This window comes from Gopherus evgoodei, chromosome 4 (assembly GCF_007399415.2).
Source record: "Gopherus evgoodei ecotype Sinaloan lineage chromosome 4, rGopEvg1_v1.p, whole genome shotgun sequence".
NCBI lineage: Eukaryota > Metazoa > Chordata > Testudines > Testudinidae > Gopherus > Gopherus evgoodei.
This window is the reverse complement of record NC_044325.1, coordinates 129,392,114-129,413,204: the sequence shown is the minus strand read 5'-3', so window position 1 is coordinate 129,413,204 and position 21,091 is coordinate 129,392,114. Positions and strand designations below refer to the sequence as shown.

General features: G+C 49.7%; 1 non-coding gene across 1 annotated transcript; it reads right to left on the bottom strand.

Annotated features, from left to right (window-relative positions):
- Nucleotides 1–1,321: 1,321 nt before the first annotated feature.
- On the bottom strand, nt 1,322–1,403 carry TRNAS-UGA. Its single transcript has one exon. It is a non-coding gene; the product is annotated as a tRNA-Ser (tRNA).
- Nucleotides 1,404–21,091: the final 19,688 nt, after the last annotated feature.

Below are 21,091 nucleotides of genomic sequence, written 5' to 3'. Positions count from 1 at the left end.
ACTCTGGTGCAGGCACTCCGCACACGAACTCCCCACACCGGATTCTGTCCACACACAGATAATTCTCTCTGTCCGGCTCCTTTGGTTCCTCTCGCTGCTCTCCCTACTGCCGCCAGACACTGCTCATCTGCATAACCCCGCCCATGGACACGTGACCCCTTCTGTCCTGCTGGTTTCAAGTGAGTGAGTTGCCCTTGGGGAGTGAGCAGGTCACAGCAGGTCACAGCCCCAGTGCACGTCACAGCCCCAGCCAGGGCCGGCTCCAGGCACCAGCTCAGCAAGCAGGTGCTTGGGGCGGCTAAGGGGAAGGGGCGGCACGTCTGGCTCTTCGGCAGCAATTCTGCGGCAGGTCCCTCTGTCCCTCTCGGAGGGAAGGACCTGCCACCGAATTGCCGCTGAAGAAAAAGGCGGCACAGTGGAGCTGCCGCCGATTACGATCGTGGGTTGTTTTTTTTTCCCCGCTGCTTGGGGTGGCAAAAACCCTGGAGCCAGCCCTGGCCGCAGCATACGTCATAGCACATCACAGCCTGGGGCAGGGAGATATTGGGGGAAGGGATGGGGGGAGGGAGAGACTCAGCCCCATAGACCTGTAGGGGCAGGGGATTTTGGGGTCAGGAAGAGAGGAGAAGGGGTAGGTAGAGACCCAGCCTGGGCTGCAGGGGAAATGGGGTGGGGTGAGGGAGCTGGGAGACAGAAGAGACACATATGGAGTGGTGAAATGTTGGTCCAGAGGGATCCTGGGTCTGGGACAAATCCCCCCTTTCCTCCCCAGGCCCTGCCCCCACTCCACCCCTTCCCCCAATCCCCCACCCTTGTCCCATCTCTTCCCAGATTGCACCATTCCTCTTCCTATCCTACCTCTTCCCATCCCTGTTCCTCCCTCACCCCACCCAGCGTCTCCTGAACCCCACTGAACAGCTGATCACTGGCAAGTGGGAGGTGCTGAAGAGGAAGAGGAGAAGCTTGTCAGCAAGGCCTGTAGTAGTGGGGGGGAGTTGGCTGCCAGTGGGTGCTGAGCACCTATTTTTTCTCTGTTGGTTCTCCAGCCCCATAGCTCCCATAGGGTTGCTAACTTGGCTTCTTTCGCACTCTAGAGAGAGGAGCAGAACCAGGGCTATGGTTGATCTATGGGGCACCAGGTGAGTGGCAGAGGTGTCAGGTGCTAGAGTTTGCCTGACACCTCAGGGACACAGTGTGAAGTGGCATCCCAGGCATCTCTGAGCAGAACAGGATTTACTTGGCTTGGGGAGAGAATTGAGAATGTCTCAGGGGGTTGTACAGAGGTATTGCCTGGGTGAGAGACTGGCTAGAACACAGGCCTCGCTGTGAGCAAGACTCAAACCTGCGCAGGGGAACCCTACTGGATTTCAACTCCAACGCCTTAACCACTCGGCCATCACAGCTGTGAGCCCAAAAATGCCCCAATGCCAGAGAAACTGGTAAAGAATCACAGTGTCCAGGCTTGAAGCCATGCGAACTACAGAATTCCCATCGCAAACCTGGCTCCCAAAGCACAGGGGGGGATTTGGGTTTGTTCTCTTTGCTTACTCATGTGCAGTCGCACAGAAAGTGCGTGTCATGGTATAATTCCCCACTCTGAACCTTAGCATCCAAAAGATGGGGTACCAGCATGAATTCCTCTAAGCTCAATTACCAGCTTAGTACCTGTAGCGCTGCCACCAACCAGGAATTCCAGTGCCTGGTACACTCTGGTCCCCCCAAAACCTTGCCCGGGGACCCCCAAGACCCAGTCCCTCTGGATCTTAACACAAGGAAAATAAACTCTTTCCCTCACCATTGCCCCTCCCTGGGTTACCTTGGAAGATCACTGTGATTCAAACTCCTTGAATCTTTGGCCACGTCCAGACTAGGTATTAAAATCGATTTTAGATACGCAACTTCAGCTATGGGAATAACGTAGCTGAATTCGAATTTCTAAAATCGAGGTACTCACCCATCTGGACGGCGCGGCATTGATGTCCGCGGCTCTCCGTGTCGATTCCGGAACTCCGTTCGGGTTGATGGAGTTCCGGAATCGATGTAAGCGCGCTCGGGGATCGATACATCGCGTCCAGACTAGACGTGATATATCAATCCCCGAGCAATCGATTTTAACCCGCCGATGCCGCGAGTTAGTCTGGACGTGCGCTTTAAACAGAGAGGAAAATTTACCTTCCCCTCTCCTTCTCTTTCCCCCTCCCAGATTCTCCCTGAGAGAGACAGTAATCCTAACACAGAGAGAAATTAGCCTCTCTCTCCCCCTTCTCTCCTTTCTCCCCACCAATTCCCTGGTGAATCCAGACCCAGTCCCCTGGGGTCTCACCAGAATAAAAAAACAATCAGGTTCTTAAACAAGAAAAACTTTTAATTAAAGAAAGAACAAAGGTAAAAATTATCTTTGTAAATTTAAAATGGAATATGTTACAGGGTCTTTCAGCTATAGACACTGGGAATACCCTCCCAGCCTAAATATTCAGGTACAAATTAAAATCCTTTCAGCAAAATATAAATTTGAACTCCTTCCAGCCAAATACACATTTGAACTCTTCCCAGCCAAATACACATTTGCAAATAAAGAAAACAAGCATAAGCCTAACTTGCTTTATCTACCTAGTACTCACTATTTTGAATCTATAAGAACCTGTATCAGGGAGATTGGAGAGAAACCTGGTTGCACATCTGGTCCCTCTGAGCCCCTAGAGTGAACAACAACCAAAAACTAACAGCACATACACAAACTTCCCTCCCTCAAGATTTGAAAGTATCTTGTCCCCTGATTGGTCCTCTGGTCAGGTGATAGGCTGGCTCACTGTTCTTGTTAACCCTTTCCAGGCAAAAGAGATATGAAGCACTTTTGTTCTATTAACTCTTACTTATCTGTTTATGACAGCGCGTTTAAAAGTCTCCCCTCCCACAGTGCAGGAATGGGAAATGATTCTCAATTTGAAGCTTGATATGAATGAGGATGTCTGGACCACAGGGCCAGGGACTGATCTTTGCTAGAGAAACCAGTGACACACAGAACCAGGCTAAGGAAAATGTTCCCTGGAGTCAGTAACTGGATTAGCAGCAGTACTGTGCAGAGAAATGTCTCACAAGAAGAGTCAGAGCATTGGTGTTTCAGTAGCAGAAGTCACAGCTACAGTGGGGGAGGTCTAGCTTTGTTTCTGGCCAACAAAGGGATGAGTTTTATTGTCTCCAAATTTCAGTAGAAAAATTCAGACCCAAATTGTATGTGGTGGGGGTTTCTTTGGTTTGGTTTCTTTTTCTCATTTGAAATGTCCTTGATCATTTTTCGGGGAAACTATTTGGAGAAGGCTAAGGAAGAGTCCGTACAATTACAAATCTCCATGGGAGTGAGGGGGTCTCTCAGCGCCAGGGAGGGGTGGAGATTTTCATGGAGAGGAGTTGAGGAGATAAATGAGAGACTTTTGCTCCAGCAGAGGGAGCGGCTCGGCAGGTTCATTTTTACCAAGAGAACCCCGCCACACCGCACACACATTTCTCCCTTGCTGCTGCTGCCCCAGCTCAAAGCCCACTGTCACCCCTCGCATGTGACTTACAGCTTGCCACTGACAAAGCCCTTATCTATCAGAGACATAATCCCCTCGTCTGCCCCTTCTCCCAGCTGAGCCCTCCCCCCACATAGCCCAGGACAACCCCAACCCCTGCCATGCCAGGGGGTTGGGCTTAATCTTCAATGCCGAGCGCAAAACCTTCAGCTGGGCAGTTTTGCTCCCTTTCCGCTGTCACGGAGTCCCCGGGCGATGCTCTGGAACAGCTCCCCACAGAGCCACAGTCAGGACTTTGGGGAGCCTCCTCTCCCTTGGAGCAGACTTGTTCAGGGCAAGAAGCTCACACGTCTTCACCTCCTGGGTCTCTCCTTGGAGCATTCAGCATCCTTTGCCCCTCTGTGCACTTCCCACAGTGAGCCCACCTAGGCGGGGTCCTGGGGAAGCCACAGGGTCATGCACCCCCACTTTGCAGTCAGACATGACTCTCAGCCAGCCAGGAAAACAGAGGTTTATTCGATGACAGGAACAGAATCTAAAACAGAGCTTGCAGGTACAGAGAACTGGACCCCACGGCCAGGTCCATTCTGGGGGGCAGTGAGCCAGACCCCCACGCCTGCCCTCAGCCAGCTCCAGACTAACCACACCCTCCAGCCCCTACTCTCTGCTCAGCTCCTTTCCCAGGCCAGGAGATCACCTGATCCCTTTGTCTCCAACACCTTCAATTGGCACCTTTGCAGAGGAGGGGCCCACGCCATCAGTTGCTAGGACACAGAGTGCCAGGCAAACACCCTTATCCCACCACCTAGATATTAAGAACTGCATAGGGGACACTGAAGCACCAACACAGTATTCAGAGCAAACATTAAGAACATGCCCAGTTCATCACACCCACCTCGACCCAAGAGGCAAGGGAGAAACGGATGAGACACACCAGCTGGAAGATGCCACCCTCCCACTTCTCTATAGCCTTCTGTGATGTTATTAATATGAACTGGGACCGTAGAGATCATTGTTGCCATCATTGTTATATGTGTGCAGCAAATATTGTGCAAAGGTTGGCGTGTGAGGAGTCTATGACAAGGTTATGATTTGCTGGTTATAATTATGCTGGCTGTATGCATGTGCCATTTTTGTATTTGAAGTTATCAATATGGGCTATGTACTTGTACCTCAAATGTATTTGAGTCCAAGTAGCTTCAGTGTCATCAGCGCCCGACTCCTTCAGGAGTCCATAGCGAAGAGACCCCCCCACACTGTCCTGGACAACTTGGGAGGTGCCTCCCACCCCCCACCCAGTGGAGCACCAAGGATTAAAGTGACAGCATCTAATGTCAGTGGGGTTCAGTGGCTCAGTCCAGATGCCTGAGCTGGGGACCTGCCCCCATAGCACTGCTCGAGGGCCTGGGCCTGGGGTGTTCACAGCCCCCTCCGCACCCATCCCTGAGCCCAGCCTGGCTCCTCACCTGGAACAAAGCAGAAGTGTCCGTCGGCCACACTGCTGTCCAAGTCCCAGGCGCTGCTGCTGTCCCATGGGGAGCGGGCCGAGCTGCAGGGGCTGGGAGAGGGATCCTCCACCTCCTGCTCTGGGAAGGTCCTCACTGACCGGGCAGGGCAATGCCTACTCCTGGAAATCGGGGCTGGGATCCTGGGGCCGCTGATGCCCACACAACAAGTCCCAAAGCCACCCTGCCTGGTTCTGCTCCTGGGCTGGGTCCTGCCTGCCCAGCCCCATCCTGGCCCAGCTCCATTTTGGCCTCGCCGGTGCCTCTCCCACCTCGAAGCCTGCGCCGGGAGCAGGTTTCCTCTTCCAGAAGGCTGGGCATTTCCACCTCCTGGCCCGGCCAGGAGCTCCTTCCCCGCCACTGGGGACCGAGGGGCCGCTCCGCTCCTGGGGAAGATGGCAGCTGCTTCCCTCAGGCTCTGTGGCCACCTGCAGAGCCTTCTTCCTGAACATCCTCAGGAGCCTGGCCATCCTGGAACTGAGCGGGGAGCAGGTGTGAGTCTTTGGTCAAGGCAGCCTCTCACTAACCAGCCTCTTTGGTCCCTCCACATCCCTGCCCCAGCCAGAGCAGCTCGTCCTCCCCCTCAACATTCCCCCTCCTCATCCTTGGGGCTGCAAGAACGGGGGAGTGTTGTCCTTTTCGAGCACTGGGGTCAGTCACAAAGACCATTGGTCACTTTGGAGAAGCAGCTCCCTCCTGCCAGCTTAGGACACACTCTCCCCCCGCCACCCCGCTCCCAGGCTAGAGAAGGAACAGAACCCAGGAGTCCGGACTTCTCCTGGGAAACCATTCCCCACTTCAACATCCCTAGGCACAGCAAGGCCAAGACCCCCTCGCTTCCCATTGATTTCCATGCTCAGCAGCTCCCCGGGTCTGGCCCAGCGCAGAGACTCTCAGCCTGGGGAACAGTCTCCCACAAGGGAACGGCTGGGAGCCCCATTGCTGGGACTTTGGCAACCACACTGGAGATGGCTCTGGAGAAGTCTCTCCACGGTCTAACAGTGAGGGGCTCCTGGGGGCTGTTTGCAAATCCAATCTCCTTTGGGAGAGATTCTCTCCCCATCTTTCTGCCTCTCTCCAGACAGACAGGGGACGCCACCGAGCAACCCTAATGCCACTCATTTGCTCTGGTGACGGAGCGATAGATGGAGGATGTTCAGTGTCATCCCTCGCCCTTCTCCTCACTCTCCCAGCCCAAGGCAGGCTGGGGAGCGGGGTGGTGACCTGAGGAGTTACCCTGCCCAGCCAGCAGGCAGGGTGATGACACTGGGTGATCGGTTGGCTGGGAAAACAAGAGTCTGTCTTATTGCCAGGGAAAGGAGAAACTTGGCCAGCATCAGGGCGTGCAGAACATCACCCTAGTGCAGGGGTGACAGCGCCTCTGGGATCCTGAAATCCCAGCACTTTACACACCTTCCTGGAGCCTCCCAACCCCCCTGGGCTGTCGGAACGGCAACCCCAACCCTACTGATGAGAAACAGGCCTCGGGAGGGGAAGCTACTGGCTCAGGGTCACACGAAGTGTCAGATGTATGGATGGGACCCAGCAGTCCTTCTTTCCAGGCCCCTTCGCTAACCACTGCTGCACACTCCCTCCCACAGCTGGCAATTACAAGCAGGCCCTCATGGCCGCTCCCCCTGCCTTTGAGAGGGAGTGTGCTCTGCTGGAGTCACTGGACCAGGGGACTGGGAGTCAGGACTCCTGAGTTCCATTGCCGGGGATTTCATACTTTCCCACTATTGGAAAGTGCTGGGAGAATCCCCCAGCCAAAGCTGCTGTGACAGTACTAAGCAGCATCTGACCATTCAAGGGCGGAGCGCACTGCCCAGGAAGAGGAGTGTTTGGCTCTGGGGTTTCACTTCAGCCCAGTCTAGAGAGAAGGGCCCAGCCAGGAAGTTTGGCTCAAGACCAATTCTCCAAATTGTTAAAGGCGTTTTGAATTCCAATCCTGTGTTCATTTGCAAATTTTAGAAGCATGCTCTCCACTCCATTTTCCAAATCAGTAATGAAAATATTGAATAGTACCAGACCCCGGACTGATCCCTGCCGAACCCAACAGGTACACCCTCTCTGTTGGACAGCCAAACATGGAGAAGGACTCTTGGAGTCTGGAAATTTCCACTATATGCATCTGACGAAGTGGGTATTCACCCATGAAAGCTCATGCTCCAAAACGTCTGTTAGTCTATAAGGTGCCACAGGATTCTTTGCTGCTTTTACAGATCCAGACTAACACAGCTACCCCTCTGATTCTTGGAGTCTGGGCTTTCAACCAGCTCTACACCCACATCACACTGTATGCATCTAGACAGCATTTCCCTCATTTGCTTGTGAGACTGTCCTACAGGACTGTGTCAAAAGCCTTAGTAACATCGAGATAGATCCCATCTACTGTTTACCCACCTCCACTAGGCCCGGAACCCTGCCGAAGAAGGAAAGAGGATTGATTTGGAATGATGTGTTCTTGACAAATCCATGCTCACTAGTCCTAAGAACCAAAGCATCCTGTAGGTGCTGCTGACACACTGATTGTTTAAGAATGTATTCCAGTAAGGTCATGCACTTAGGGATTAATAATAAGAACTTTAGATATACATTGGGGACGCATCATTTGGAAGCAACAGAGGAGGAGAAGGACCTTGGGGTATTGGTAGATTACAGGATGACTATGAGCCGCCAATGTAATATGGCCGTTAAAAAAGCTAATGTGGTTTTAGGATGTATCAGGCGAGGTATTTCCAGCAAAGATAAGGAGGTGTTAGTACCGTTATATAAGGCACTGGTGAGACTCCACCTGGAATATTGTGTGCAGTTCTGGTCTCCCATGTTTAAGAAGGATGAATTCAAACTGGAACAGGTTCAGAGACAGGCTACTAGGATGATCAGAGGAATGGAAAACCTGTCATATGAAATGAGACTCAAAGAGCTTGGCTTGTTTAGTCTAGCCAAAAGAAGGCTGAGGGGGATATGCTTGCTCTTTATAAATATATTAGAGGGATTAATACTAGAGAGGGAGAGGAATTATTTAAGCTTAGTACCAATGTAGATACAAGAACAAATGGGTATAAACTGGACACTAGGAAGTTTAGGCTTGAAATTAGACGAAGGTTTCTAACCATTAGAGGAGTGAAGTTCTGGAACAGCCTTCCAAGGGGAGTAGTAGGGGCAAAAGACATATCTGGCTTTAAGACTAAGCTTGATAAGTTTATGGAAGGGATGGTATGATAGGATAGCCTAATTCTGGCAATTGACCTTTGATTATCACCAGAAAAGTATGCCTAGTGGTCGGTGATGGGATGTTGGATGGGACGGGATCTGAGTTACTGCAGAGAATTCTTTTCTGAGTGTTGGCTGGTGAGTCTTGCCCACATGCTCAGGGTTTAGCTCTTCGCCATATTTGGGGTCGGGAAGGAATTTTCCTCCAGGGCAGACTGGCAGAGTCTCTGGAGGTTTTTCGCCTTCCTCTGCAGCGTGGGGCATGGGTCACTTGCTGGTGGATTCTCTGCAGCTTGAGGTCTTCAAACCACAATTTGAAGACTTCAATAACTCGGACATAGGTTAGGGGTTTGTTATAGAAGTGGATGGGTAGGGTTCTGTGGCCTGCTTTGTGCAGGGGGTGGGACTAGATGATCACAATGGTCCCTTCTGACCCTAGAATCTATGAATCTATGAATCTCTCTCTCCAGGTGTGGAAGTGAGGCTAGCTAGTCTGCAAGTCCCAGGGGTCTCTTTGTTCCCTTTTTAAAGATAGGTCCTGTCTTGTTCATGGATGGGAAGATGTTCTTTTTCAGGGATCTCAGACGAGAACTGAGGCACAACACCTGGTTTGTTAAGGCCACAAAAACAGAGGCAGAAACCTCTTCTCTCCTGTTGGCAAAGAATCTCAGGTACCTAAGAGACAGGGACTCACTTCCCTGAATGGGCTTTAAAAAAGGCAATGGTTAAAAAGTTTGGCCCCGACCATTTCTTGTTTCCACAGACTAGACATTTTAGCAAACTTCAGAATTCCTTGGTGCTAAACACCGTGAAACTCCCCTTTCTCCTTCACAGAGGACTTTAACGCCCCTTATCTCACTCAGGCTCATGACTGCCCAGAGTTCGAGAATTGTCCCTGTTCCAATTGGACAGATGGGGAAGAGCCTGAGGTACAGAGAAGGGAAGTGACCTACCCAAGGGCCTACACAGCAAGGCGGTGGCAGAGCCAGAAAGAGAAGCCACCAGTCCTGACTCCTGTTCTAACAAACAGCAAACTCCCCCAGAGGCAAGGATAGAGCCCAGGAATCGAGATGGTGGGGAAATTTCATTGAAACTATTTCTGTCAGAAAATCCCCTTCAGACTAAACCAGTTTGTTTCTCAAAATCAAAACAAGTGAGATGACAGTTCTTTGCAAAAATATTTTGTTGCAAAACAAAAGCATCTCCTGTTTGTCACAAGGTGTTAAATTGTCTCTTCGCACACAAAGGGGAGACACTTAGATCTCAAAAATTAGAAAAGATGCTTCAGTCTGAGCCAAGTAGTTGCAGCTCTTAATTTCAAAATAAAAAAATACAAATAAAAAAAGATTATTTCAGCTATTCTATTATGTTATAATCTGCTCTGACTAAATGTGATAGGACACTTCATATTATGCACTACTCCTAGCGACACTCTTCAATTCAGAGATTCAGAGATTCATAGACTCTAGGACTGGAAGGGACCTTGAGAGGTCATCGAGTCCAGTCCCCTGCTCTCATGGCAGGACCAAATACTGTATAGACCATCCCTGATAGACATTTATCTAACCTACTTTTAAATATCTCCAGAGATGGAGATTCCACAACTTACCTAGGCAATTTATTCCAGTGTTTAACTACCCTGACAGTTACGAACTTTTTCCTAATATCCAACCTAAATCTCCCTTGCTGCAGTTTAAGCCCATGCTTCTTGTTCTATCATTAGAGGCCAAGACTACATCTACACTACCCGCTGTATCGGCGGGTTAAAATCGATTGCTCGGGGATCGATATATCGCGTCTCATCTAGACGTGATATATCGATCCCCGAGCGTGCTTATATCGATTCCGGAACTCCACCAACCCCAACGGAGTTGCGGAATCGACAGGGGGAGCCGCGGATATCGATCCCACGCGGTGAGGATGGGTGAGTAATCCGATCTTAGATATTCAACTTCAGCTACGTTATTCACGTAGCTGAAGTTGCGTATCTAAAATCAATTTCCCCCCGTAGTGTAGACCAGCCCTTAGGTGAACAAGTTTTCTCCCTCCTCTTGATGACACCCTTTTAGATACCTGAAAACTGCTATCATGTCCCCTCTCAGCCCACGTCCAGACTAACCCGCGGCATCGGCGGGTTAAAATCGATTGCTCGTGGATCGATACATCGCGTCTAGTCTGGAAGCGATGTATCGATCCCCGAGCGCACTTACATCGATTCCGGAACTCCATCAACCCAAACGGAGTTCCGGAATCGACACGGAGAGCCGCGGACATCGATGCCGCGCCGTCCAGATGGGTGAGTACCTCGATTTTAGAAATTCGACTTCAGCTACGTTATTCCCGTAGCTGAAGTTGCGTATCTAAAGTCGATTTTAATACCTAGTCTGGACGTGGCCCTTGTCTTCTCTTTTCCAAACTAAATAAACCCAATTCTTTCAGCCTTCCTTCACAGGTCATGTTCTCAAGACCTTTAATCATTCTTGTTGCTCTTCTCTGGACCCTCTCCAATTTCTCCACATCTTTCTTGAAATGCGGTGCCCAGAACTGGACACAATACTCCAGTTGAGGCCTAACCAGCGCAGAGTAGAGCGGAAGAATGATTTCTCGTGTCTTGTTTACAACACACCTGTTAATGCATCCCAGAATCACGTTTGCTTTTTTGCAACAGAATCACACTGTTGACTCATATTTAGCTTGTGGTCCACTATGACCCCTAGATCTCTTTCTGCCCTACTCTTTCCCAGACAGTCTCTTCCCATTCTGTATGTATGAAACGGATTGTTCCTTCCTAAGTGGAGCACTTTGCATTTGTCTTTATTGAACTTCATCCGGTTTACCTCAGACCATTTCTCCAATTTGTCCAGATCATTTTGAATTTTGACCCTTTCCTCCAAAGCAGTTGCAATCCCTCCCAGTTTGGTATCGTCTGCAATGGATCCTCATCCTCCACCCACCGAGAGGTAGGCAGGAGCAGATCATTATTATCCCTACTTGAAAGAGGGAGAAGCTAAGGCTGAGAAAGGAAATTGACTTGTTTTAGGTCACACAGACAGCCAGTGGCAGTGTTGGGAAAAGGACGCAAGAGCCCTGATTTTGAAACTAACCATCAGATCTTGAATTTCAGACATTGAATGACTTGAGTAAACTGCCCTCAAATGAGCTCCAGACCAACAACAGTGCACAGTAATTATTAAGCAAGTATTTTAGAATAACTGCAATGTTAGAGAGAATCATGAACTGCTCAGAGACAATTAATGCAGAGAAGCAGCAAAATTCATCAAACATATGACTGGTTATGACTTATTTACTCGGTCTTAAAAGAGAAGAACAAGGACCTGAGACTCCTCCGTGTCAATAACCCCCTGCTCAGCCAGTCAGGGTAGAGACTAAGGATGGGAAGCAGAGGATTCTCACCAGAGAGCCCAAAGGATGGCCCCGGTCACCGGTGAGGATCACTGCCCGAGCACTATTTCAGCCCCACATTTTTTGGTGGACCTCCCTTAGTGGGAGCTGCCAAACACTCCCCCGCAACACACACACACACACACACATCTTCTGGTGCTGGGAGGGGAACAAGTGAAAGTATAAAAGAAGCAAGAAAAGAGAAAGGAGGGATGGATGGAGGAAAAGGTGAAACACAGAAGACAAACCCTAATGTCCCCAGTGATTCTAGGGGACAAAATCCTAGGTGTGGAATAAAATTCTTCCTCCTCATGTTTTCCATTCTTAGACTTTGTCACCAGATGGGTCAGACTGAACAGGTTTCAACCCTCGAGGAGGCTCTTACCTTCTAAACAGGGACGGCTGTTTTCTAGTAAAATCACTAAAAGGGAAGGAGAAAACTCAAATGAGGTTCCTCCTGGTGCTCACGTCCGTGAAGCCGAATACTCTCTCAGTCCTCAAAGAGAGACCTCAAAAAAGAGACTTGCTGAAGCAAAGCCACAGGGGTCTCTGAGGTTTCCCTGGCCCCTCACCTCTGTCCTGTCTGGCTGATGTCAGCATCTCTCTGTGAGGTCACCACCTCCCCACCACCTTTGACCAATAGTCTGAGGTCCTGCAAAAGGCCTTTGTGAAGTCCCTGCCACACCCCACCCTTGCTGTGCTAATGTCCTGCCCCTGCCCAGGCACTTTTGGGGGTTTGAGCTACTCCCTGTGGATCACTTCACTCAAGGAAAATTCATTCTAGGCAGCAAGCCAGCTAGACAGAAAAACATCAGACGCTGCTCCCAATGCTACACTCAGTTTTTCAGAAATTAGTCGACTTTATGTCCAGAAAAGACCATTAGAGCGTCTAATCTGATCCCCTGCATAACACAGGCCTTCTGTATGACACAATAGTGGGTGAGGGAGGGGGTCTGAGGAGGCGAGTGGGCAGGCAGTGGGGCGGCTGGCCCCAGCTCATCTCCGTTCCACCTCCCCCCTGAATTCCCTACCCCACTTTCCTCTCTCCCCCCTGCTTCCCGCAAATCAGCTGTTTGCGAAGGAAGCCTTGGCGGGAAGAGAAGCGGTGTGGCAGCTTCGCACTCAGTCCCAGCAAGGTGGAGACAGAGACAAGGTGAGCTGGGGCAGGGGGGCTGCCCGCACTGCAGCAGGTAACCCAGGGGGTGCACAGCGGAACTGCTCCCCACACCAGCTCACCCACCTCCCCTTCACCTCCCTGGGCCTGAGCCTGAGCCACCATTTGCTTCTTAGCCCTCCCAGGCTTCCCGCATGAACCATCAGGGGCAGAGGTTCCAGGGGTGGTCAGGGGCCAGGGAGAAGGGGTGGTTGGATGGGGCAAGGGTCCCAGGAGGGCCATCAGGAATGAGAGGAGGGGTTGGATGTGGGTGACGAGGGGCAGTCAGGGGACAGGGAATGGTGGATGGGGTAGGAGTCCTGGGGGGGTGTCAAGGAACACAGGGGTTGGATGGGGCAGTAGTCCCGGAGGGTGGGGGTGGGTCATGACCCCGGTGTGGGGTGAGGAGGGAACCAATTGTTAAGATTTTGGAGCTCATCACTGCCCGAGGGGGTGGGAGGCTGAGGAGGAGAGCAGAAGGGCAGTGGCAGGGGGTGAGTATGTGAGCCGGGGAGGAGGGAGCTGAGGTGAGCGGGGGCTGAGAAGGCGAGTGGGCGGGCATTGGTGGAGGGGTCAGGTGAGCTGGCAGTGGGGGAGGAGAGCTGAGGAGGCGGGCGGGCAGGTAGGTGAGCAGTGGGGGGCTGAGGAGGCGAGTGGGCGGGCATTGGTGGAGGGGTCAGGTGAGCTGGCAGTGGGGGAGGAGAGCTGAGGAGGCAGGCAGGCAGGTAGGTGAGCAGTGGGGGGCTGAGGAGGCGAGCGGGCGGGCATTGGTGGAGGGGTCAGGTGAGCTGGCAGTGGGGGAGGAGAGCTGAGGAGGGGGGCGGGCAGGTAGGTGAGCAGTGGGGGGCTGAGAAGGCGAGTGGGTAGGCGTTGGTGGGGGGTCAGGTGAGCTGGCGGTGGGGGAGGAGAGCTGAGGAGGCGGGTAGGCAGGCTGGTGAGCTGTGGGGGGCTGAGGAGGCGAGCAGACAGGCAGTGGGGGGTCAGGTGAGCTGGAGGTGGGGGAGGAGAGCTGAGGAGGGGGTTAGGCAGGCAGGTGAGCAGTGGGGGGCTGAAGAGGCGAGTGGGCAGGCGTTGGTTGGGGGTCAGGTGAGCTGGCGGTGGGGGAGGAGAGCTGAGGAGGCGGGTAGGCAGGTAGGTGAGCTGTGGGGGGCTGAGGAGGCGAGCAGACAGGCAGTGGTGGGGGGGCGGGTTAGCTGGCGGCAATGGAGGGGGGTTGAGGAGGTGAGCGAGGGGTAGAGGGGCTGAGAAGGCGAGTGGTGAGTCAGTGGCTGACCTTCTACACCTTCCTCAGTCACACCTCATTCATTCAACAGGGCAACTGATTACAACATGGGGGGAAGATCCTATTCTACTTCTAGCAAAAAGACATTTTTTTTTACCTTAATTACAGTACCTCAGGGGCCCGCTATAACATATTACCAAGGTTCAATACCACTGTTTTGGCTGGGCGGTGCTGGGGAAGGAGGGTTTGTTTCCATGGGGCGGGCTGTGCCTGGGGGAGGTTGTTTCGGGGTGGCTGGGCGGTGGTAGGGGGCTAGTTTTTGCAGGCTGGGTGGCGCTAAGGGGTTGTCTTTTGGGAGGAATGGGTGGTGTGGGGGGGTATTTTGGTGGCACTGGGCACGGGGGTTCAGTGGGACCAGGGGGGTTTCAACCCTCAGCTGTTTTCTCTGGAGTAATATTTGCCCTCACCACTTTGTGAGTTGTGAAGTCCTGAACTAAACCACAGACTCTGGACTCAGCATTCAAGTATCCTGCAGTCTGAACTTAGAATCTGATACATTCCCTCATTGGCTACCATTGTTTCCCCAGCATGGAAGTGCTTCTTGTCCAACAAGGCAACAGATTGGGACCCATAGGCATGGAATGGCTCTGAAGGAATCAGCTGTTTCTCTCTGTGCTTCATGAAACTTTGGATCCAAATGGTAAAAGACAGTTGTGCCCAATTTAATCATGGCGCCTTTAGGAGTGTGATCAATGCCACTTAACTAGGGAGCAGCTTTCTAAAAATAGTTTACCTGGGCCACAGGTCACCATAGCTTCCATCTCTGGGGTGAAAATCAACCACCACTACCTGCAATTTCTTGTCAAATCTTTGACCTTACTTGGAGTAATTTTACACGTCTGTGGTATAGAATTCTTCACCAACCACACAACAGATCAGTAGCAATAGTGAGGTATAACTCCCCCAAATATGCCCTTTTATTCCTTTAATCTGGTGGCACAGATTTAAATTAGGGACTAAATTCAGGTGCGGTTTAGAAAACACCAAATGTCAGGTATCTATGGAAAATAGGTCTGTTTCTGCAGCTATATCACATTCAACACAGATTTCATTTTCTACATATTTGCAGCATCTCCCAGGGGTGAGATAAACCGAAATGTTGTTGCCAGTTTCCCATCTCTACCTAGATAGGAATTGCATTTCCCAAATAATAGGCAACATGCATCTGACTACAAAAGGAGATCTCTTCAGGAGCAACCTCCTGCAGGGCCTGGGCACAAGTGCTTTGGGAGCCCAATGCATGGGTATCTTGCTTAGTTAAAAGTCATTTACTAGGGAATCCTCTTCCCAGACCATTACAAAAAATACAGACCTAACAAACTGAACAACAGAGGGATTGGGATGGTGATGGGGAATAACACAATCCCTCTGACTTACCCTATCTTCTTCTATTGTTACAGAGGGTGAAATGACATTTTTCCCTATCCCTGCTCTGTTGCTGCTCTTTGTTATAGTTCAATATATTTCAAGTGAGGAAAATGGTAGGAAAAATATCTGCTCTCCAACACAACTTGAAGTAACATCAGAGCAACTTGGAATGAAAGAATTTGTTTCCGAAGGGGGAACTTGATGACTAACAATTACTTTGAAATGGGGGAACAGTATAACCGTGATGCTCAAGGCTTGTTTAGACTAGAAAAGTGATGGAATTTAGGTCAGGTCAAGGGGAAAGCTAATGCCAACCATTGCACCTGGGCTGCATCTGCACTACAACTATAATTGTCTTTTTACACCAAGATCACTAACTTGAGCAGCCAACACCATGTGCAGCCCTAGTGGATGTCAGGCACAGACAGCTTTTGCCTCAGTGTTGCTTGTTGGGAATCAAACCTCTCTCCCGCACCTGGAGCTGATGAACATTCCTGGCTGGAGGGACACACACTCCTACAAGTCAAAAGGAAAGGAGTTATTAAAGATCACAGGACTGACCCCAAAGTGCTGTGAGCTTCAAAAGGCAGAAGCAGGCAACTCATCTGGGGGAGCTGAGAGACCATGTTGAAGATGGTGCAAAGATCACTATATTGGAATTAGCAAATGTGATTTTTTAAAACACAAATCTTTGGCCAGCCCTAATCAAGGCATTTCTTACAGTTCTCTCCCATTCGGATTTTCTGATGTCTAATAGGGAATGAGCTCTGATTGAAGCTTCTCCCAAATGCAGAGCATGTTTAGGATCTCTCTCCACTGTGGATTCTGCGATGTCTGACAAGGTCTGAGCGCTCTATGAAGGTTTTCCCGCACTCAGAGCATGTGTAGCATGTCTCTTCCGAGGTGATTCCCTCGCGTGTAATAAGGTCTGAGAGCCTATTTAAGTTTTCCTCTGGCCTCTGCTGAGTCTCACAGGCTTTTGCTTTTTCTGGCAGAGCACAACTCCCTGAAACATTTCCTTTGGGTCTTCCTGATAACGTCCCATGTGGTTCTACTTGCTCAGCATCTTCCTGCTGGGGATTCTCCTCCTCATTCTCACTCACCATCCCAACGCCTGATGGGAGACAGAGAGAATCCAGACATAGGTCACTCCCTGTGCCTGAGAAAAAGGAAATGTCAGAGACAGGAATGGAATAAGGGAGAGCCTAGTAGTCTGGCATTAAATGACCAAACTTTTCTGTCTGACCTTCCCAGTCAGTGAAACCTGCAGTGAAAAACTTTCCCCTGACTTTACTGAATTTGGATTTCCTGTCTTATTGAATGGGTCCCTGGGAGCTGTCAGGCAAATATCCGTGGAAAGGGGAGTAGATGTGAGCTTTGTTGGTTGGGAGATTTGACTGTGTTTTGTCTCCTTGTGAGATGGGCAAATTTGAGGAGCTCTTGCAGCATTTCTGATGATTGAGTTAAAAACTGCCACCACCTTTTGTTTGCAAAATAGCTCAGCCCTCAGTGTGTTCAGCCTGTCCGAAAACCTGGCCAACATTTCTGTTGCCCAAATGGCAGCTGAGTTCTTCTGAAATTCTGGCTCTAGGGGGGAGTGTGAGACCTTCTGAAAAGTCTGGCCTCTATGTCTGGAAGCTCAAAGAACCTTCAGAACTTTTATCTTGTGTGAGAGCCTGATGAGAAAACCTTCCTTCTGTAGAACTCAGCAGAGATTTTCTCACTGACTTACAATCACAATGTTTTATCTTGATCTCGGGTTTAGATACCAACAAAATGCAGTTATTGTATTTTTACATGCAATGTGAAACAAAGATCCCTAGTTGGGCAGAGGGATAGAAGTAGGTCTGCCACTAAATCACATTCCCTTTCATCAGTAGCTACCTGAGAAAGGTAGTAACCAGTGGGCAACAGGTAAAAGGCCCTTTGTTCATGCTCAGAACACTTCAGCAGCTAGACCTCAGGAATGGAAGAAGCTTATGATCATTTTTTCCGGGATAGTTACTTCCAAAGAGTGGGATGAAAGTGTTTGGCTGAATATTTTATTTGCTGAAATATTTTGCTTAGCCCAAAATGATTTTTTGGTTTTGTTTCAGCAAGAAAATTGGAAAAAAATATTCATCTTGGGTCAACCTGAATGTCTATTATTGTTATTATAACGTTGGTTAGGCTAGCTAGCAAGGGGGGGGATAATTTGCACATGTCTATTTGTGTAAAAGGGCATGCAGCCTGGACTTCCAGGTGCACATGGGAAACATGCCCATGTTCTGTTATTAGCCAGTGGGAAGCTTTGGTTTTTATATGGTCTCCAAAGCCCTTCCCAACATCATGTAGAAGAAGGGGGAACCAGGAAGAAACACGAATTTGTTTAAATTGGAAGTTAAAAGTAATTGAAGGTTTTCTGATGTGAAGTCACTTTTTCTTGACTGGTAATTGAACCCAGGCCATTGCAGTGAAAGTGCTAAATCCAGACCACCAGACCAGTGGTGATCAGGCTTTTCTTCTCACTTATGTTACACTTCCTTAGGCTACTTTCTGTCCAATTTCTGAAGCAGCTCCATTGTCCACTCCCTGAGGGGCTAAGAGCAGAGAGTGCAGGAACCCATGTACTCAGGGTCACAACCTCAGCCCAACCCAGGCCACTGAAACAAACTCAAATGATGCTTCAGCTTCCTCCAGCAGGATCACAGAGCAATAAAAAGAAAACCCATGAGGAACAATCCTCTTCTGCCTCCATTTACCCCACTGCAACCCTTTCAGCAGCCAATTCTTGCGGGAAGGACACTGAGCTGATAGGAGCTCTGGCACAGAGACCAAGGGAGGGGAGTTGCTCCCCCTCACTGTGAGCTGATCACATTCTGACTCTGTGTAACGGGGCTCTGAGCTTTGCCATCTTGTGAGTTCTGAGTGCTGAGACCCCTGGACCCTTCTGCTGGGAGCATGGTGATTGCACAACAGCTGCAAGCCCTTTTCCCATCTCCTTGTCCTCCTCCAGTTCCCCGCCCCTTCCCCACAAATGGTTCTATCAGACACTGGAGGGATCTGAGGACCTGCAGGTTTCCGTCACCCATCTCTTAAAGCAAACAGTGATTCCCTTCTCTGACACTCCTGGGCCAGGCTTCTTTTGAGTTTTTCCCAAGTGGGGCTGTCATAAACAGATAAGTAAGAATTAATAGAACAAAAGTGTTTCATATCTCTTCTGCCTGGAAAGGGTTAACAAGATCAGTGAGCCTGGCTGTCACCTGACCAGAGGACCAATCAGGGGACAGGATACTTTCAAATCTTGAGGGAGGGAAGTTTGTGTGCGTGCTGTTAGTTTTTGGTTGCTGTTCACTCTGGGGGCTCAGAGGGACCAGACGTGCAACCAGGTTTCTCTCCAGTCTCCCTGATACAGGCTCTTATAAGTTCAGAATAGTGAGTACTAGGTAATAAGGCGAGTTACGCTTATGGTTGTTTTCTTTATTTTTAAATGTGTATTTGCTGAAAGGATTTTAATTTGTACTTGTATACTTAGGCTGGGAGGGTATTCCCAGGCTCTATAGCTGAAAGACCCTGTAACATATTCCATCTTAAATTTACAAAGATAATTTTTACTGTTTTTCTCTCTTTAATTAAAAGATTTTCTTGTTTAAGAACCTGATTGTTTTTTTATTCTGGTGAGACCGCAGGGGACTGGGTCTGGATTCACAAGGGAATTGGTGGGGAGAAAGGAGGGAAGGGGGAGAGAGAGGCTAATTTCTCTCTGTGTTTGGATTAGTGTCTGTCTCTCTCAGAGAGAATCTGAGAGGGGAAGAGAGAAGGAGGGGGGAAGGTGCATTTTCCTCTCTGTTTTAAGATTCAAGGAGTTTGAATCACAGTGATCTTTCAGGGTAACCCAGGGAGGGGAAGCCTGGGAGAGGCAACGGTGATGGAAAGGGGTTACTTTCCTTGTGTTAAGATCCAGAGGGTCTGGGTCTTGGAGGTCCCCGGGGAAGGTTTTGGGGGGACCAGAGTGTACCAGGCACTGGAATTCCTGGTAGGTGGCAGCGCTACAGGTTCTAAGCTAGTAATTAAGCTTAGAAGAATTCATGCTAGTACCCCATCCTTTGGACGCTAAGGTTCAGAGTGGGGAATTATACCATGACCTGATTCCCTGTGAAAATATGTGTGGGGCTGTCATAAACAGATAGCTAAGGGTTAATGTCTCTTTCACCTGAAGCACCTGACCAGAGGACCAATCAGGAAACTGGATTTTTTCAACTTTGGGTGGAGGGAAGTTGGTGTCTGAGTCTTTGTTTTCTGCCTGCCTGCTTTCTCCGAGCTTTGGAGAAGTAGTTCTGTTTTCTAATCTTCTGTTTCTAAGTGTAAGGACAAAGAGATCAGATAGTAAGTTATATGGTTTCTTTTCTTTGGTATTTGCATGAATATAAGTGCTGGAGTGCTTTGATTTGTATTCTTTTTGAATAAGGCTGTTTATTCAATATTCTTTTAAGCAATCGACCCTGTGTTGTGTCACCTTAATACAGAGAGAACATTTGTATGTATTTTTTCTTTCTTTTTATATAAAGCTTTCTTTTAAGACCTGTTGGAGTTTTTCTTTACTTCAGGGAAATTGAGTCTGTACTCACCAGGGAATTGGTGGGAGGAAGAAATCAGGGGAAATCTGTGTGCGTTGGATTTGCTAGCCTGATTTTGCATTCCCTCTGGGGGAATAGGAAAGTTCTTTTTGTTTCCAGGATTGGGAACAGAGAGGGGGAGTCACTCTGTGTAGTTTCACAGAGCTTGTGTCTGTGTATCTCTCCAGGAGCACCTGGAGGGGGGAAGGGAAAAAGGATTATTTCCCTTTGTTGTGAGACTCAAGGGATTTAGGTCTTGGGGTCCCCAGGGAAGGTTTTTCAGGGGGACCAGAGTGCCCCAAAACACTCTAATTTTTTGGGTGGTGGCAGCAAGTACCAGGTCCAAGCTGGTGACTAAGCTTGGAGGTTTTCATGCTAACCCCCATATTTTGGACGCTAAGGTCCAAATCTGGGACTAAGGTTATGACAGGGGCACCAGCTTGTCTTCCCCCTCTCTGGGAGCTGAGAAGCTTTTTCAGACTCTCCTCCACTAGATGAGTCCAACAGCACCTTCCCCTGGTGGGACAATCCTAAATTCCACCCTGCCCCCCTGGTTTCTCTGACCAGCTGATGGCAACAGCTTGCTAAATCAACCCCAGCTCTCTGGTCTAGAAAGCAGCATTTAACCAGCCCTGTAACAGCTCCGGTTTGCTTGCTGGAGACATAACCAGGAAAGAAGGTGAATGCCAGAAAGGGAACCTCAGTTCACAAATAAAAACCCTCAGGTCTCCTTCTACATAGAGACTGGGCAGCTGAACAGACTCAAACCTGGCTAGCTCAGCTGGTAGCACATAACACTTTAAATCCCATGGTTGTGCATTAAAGCCCCACATTGGGTGGTAGTAACAGCCATTCTTCCGTGTATATTCACAGCCCAAAATGAAATAAACTCTCTGTCCTCTCTACCTTCTTAGGCAGGTCATGTGTCTTCCTCCCTGTAAGCTTCAGTAAAACATGAAGAGAGAACAAACTGACGTTTGCATCCTCTGTTGAGACAGGTTTTTCTCCTCTTCCATTCTACCCCAGGCAACAGAGGGGGGATAATAACCATTTATCGG